The following is a 2,788-nucleotide window of genomic DNA, read 5'->3' on the forward strand; positions in this document are numbered from 1 at the left end:
CTACCGCCGAAGCCGAGTATATTGCCGCAGGCCATTGTTGCGCGCAACTGCTTTGGATGAGGCAAACCCTTAGGGACTATGGTTACAAATTAACCAAAGTTTCTCTTCTATGTGATAATGAGAGTGCAATCCGCATGGCGGATAATCCCGTTGAGCATAGTCGCACTAAGCACATAGCCATTCGGTATCATTTTCTAAGGGATCACCAACAAAAGGGAGATATCGAGATTTCATATATTAACACTAAAGATCAATTAGCCGATATCTTTACCAAGCCACTAGATGAACAAACTTTTAACAAACTTAGGCATGAGCTAAATATTCTTGATTCTAGGAACTTCTTTTGTTAAAATTGCACACATAGCTCATTCATATACCTTTGATCATATCTCTTTCATGTGCTATGGCTAATGTGTTTTCAAGTGAATTTCAAACCAAGTCATAGGTATATTGAAAGGGAATTGGAGTCTTCGGCGAAGACAAAGGCTTCCACTCCGTAACTCATCCTTCGCCGTCGCTCCGAGCACCTCTCCGGCTTTGGTATAATCTTCGCTCATATGTTCTATTTGCCAAAGGGGAGAAAGCAGTTATAAAAGGGCTCTAATGACTCCGTTTTTGGCGATTCATGCCAAAGGGGGAGAGAGCATGAGCCCAAAGCAAAAGGACCGCACCACCACCTACTTTTAAAATGATTTTCAATTGGAAACTTCAAATTGGTATCTTATTATGTTCAAAAGGGGGAGATAGTAGAATTTTCAAAATTGATATCTTAAAACCCTCTTGAACACTAAGAGGACAATTTCATCTAGGGGGAGTTTTGTTTAGTCAAAGGAAAAGCATTTTAAACAGGGGGAGAAAATTTCAAATCTTGAAAATGCTTCGCAAAATCTTATTCATTTACCTTTGACTATTTGCAAAAGAACTTTGAAAAGGATTTACAAAAGAATTTGCAAAACAAAACATGTGGTGCAAGCGTGGTCCAAAATGTTAAAAATAAAAGAAACAATCCATGCATATCTTATGAGTAGTTATATTGGCTCAATTCCAAGCAACCTTTGCACTTACATTATGACAACTAGTTCAATTATGCACTTCCATATTTGCTTTGGTTTGTGTTGGCATCAATCACCAAAAAGGGGGAGATTGAAAGGGAATTAGGCTTACACCTATTTCCTAATTGATTTTGGTGGTTGAATTACCCAACACAAATGATTGGACTAACTAGTTTGCTCTAGTGCATAAGTTATACAGGTGCCAAAGGTTCACATTTAGCCAATAAAAAGACCAAGATTTGGGTTCAACAAAGAGAGCAAGGGATAACCGAAGTGTGCCCTGGTCTGGCGCACCGGACTGTCCGGTGTGCCACCGGACAGTGTCCGGTGCACCAGAGGACTTCACGCTGAACTCTTCACCTTCGGGAAAACTCAGAGGCGCTCCGCTATAATTCACAGGATTGTTCGGTGTACACCGGACAGTGTCTGGTGCCCCAAGGAAGAGCAACTCTGAACTCGTCAGCTTCGGGAATCCGCTCCGCTATAATTCACCGGATGTGTCCGGTGTACACCGGACTGTCCGGTGAGCTAGTAGAGCAACGGCTACTTCGCGCCAACGGTCACCTACAGAGTCATTTAATGCGTGCCAGAGCGCGCAGAAGTCAGGCACGCGCGAGACGGCGCACCGGACACTCTACAGTACATGTCTGGTGCGCCACCGGACATCCAGGCGGGCCCAGCAGTCAGAGCTCCAACGGTCGGAACCCAACGGCCTGGTGACGTGGCTGGCGCACCGGACACTGTCCGATGTGCACCGGACTGTCCGGTGCACCATGCGACAGACAGCCTCCACCAAACGGCTAGTTTGGTGGTTGGGGTTATAAATACCCCCAACCACCCCAGATTCAAGACATCCAAGTTTTCCACCTTCCAACTACTTACAAGAGCTAGGCATTCAATACAAGACACACTCAAGTGATCAAATCCTCTCCCAATTCCACAAAAGCTTTAGTGTTAAGTGAGAGTGATTTGTTGTGTTCTTTTGAGTTCTTGCGCTTGGATTGCTTTCTTCTTTCTCATTCTTTCTTGAGATCAATACTCACTTGTAACCAAGGCAAGAGACACCAATTGTGTGGAGGTCCTTGCGGGGAAGTTTCGTTCCTGGTTGATTTGAGAAGAGAAAGCTCACTCGGTCCGAGGGACCGTTTGAGAGAGGGAAGGGGTTGAAAAAGACCCGGCCTTTGTGGCCTCTTCAACGGGGAGTAGGTTTGCGAGAATCGAACCTCGGTAAAACAAATCTGCGTGTCACACTCTTTATTCGCTTGCGATTTGTTTTGCACCCTCTCTCGCGGACTTGATTATATTCCTAACGCTAACCCGGCTTGTAGTTGTGATTAACTTTGTAAATTTCAGTTTCGCCCTATTCACCCCCCCTCTAGGCGACTTTCAACATCAAATGTTAATACAATGGGTAGGCGATGAGGTAGAACAAGTACATGCTGATGTATCGGCTTGTATCGCTATGGTCGATGCCCCTGTACTCTTGACTTATGAGACTGCTACATGTCTCACAGGAGTAGATTTTTCTGATTATCAATTCATAAGTATAGATAGGAAGGATTTCATTCCTGTAATGCTAGAGCTGATGGAGAATCGGCTAAATCCTAAATAAAGTTTAAATGATGAGTACACACAAAGTTCATGAGTCTTTGGTCACCGACAGTTCGGCTTCTAAGGCCGGATGGTCTGGTCTTTCGCAAAACAGTTCGGACTTTAAGACCGAACATCTACCGCAG

Source organism: Zea mays, chromosome 7 (assembly GCF_902167145.1).
Source record: "Zea mays cultivar B73 chromosome 7, Zm-B73-REFERENCE-NAM-5.0, whole genome shotgun sequence".
In the NCBI taxonomy this organism is placed as follows: domain Eukaryota; kingdom Viridiplantae; phylum Streptophyta; class Magnoliopsida; order Poales; family Poaceae; genus Zea; species Zea mays.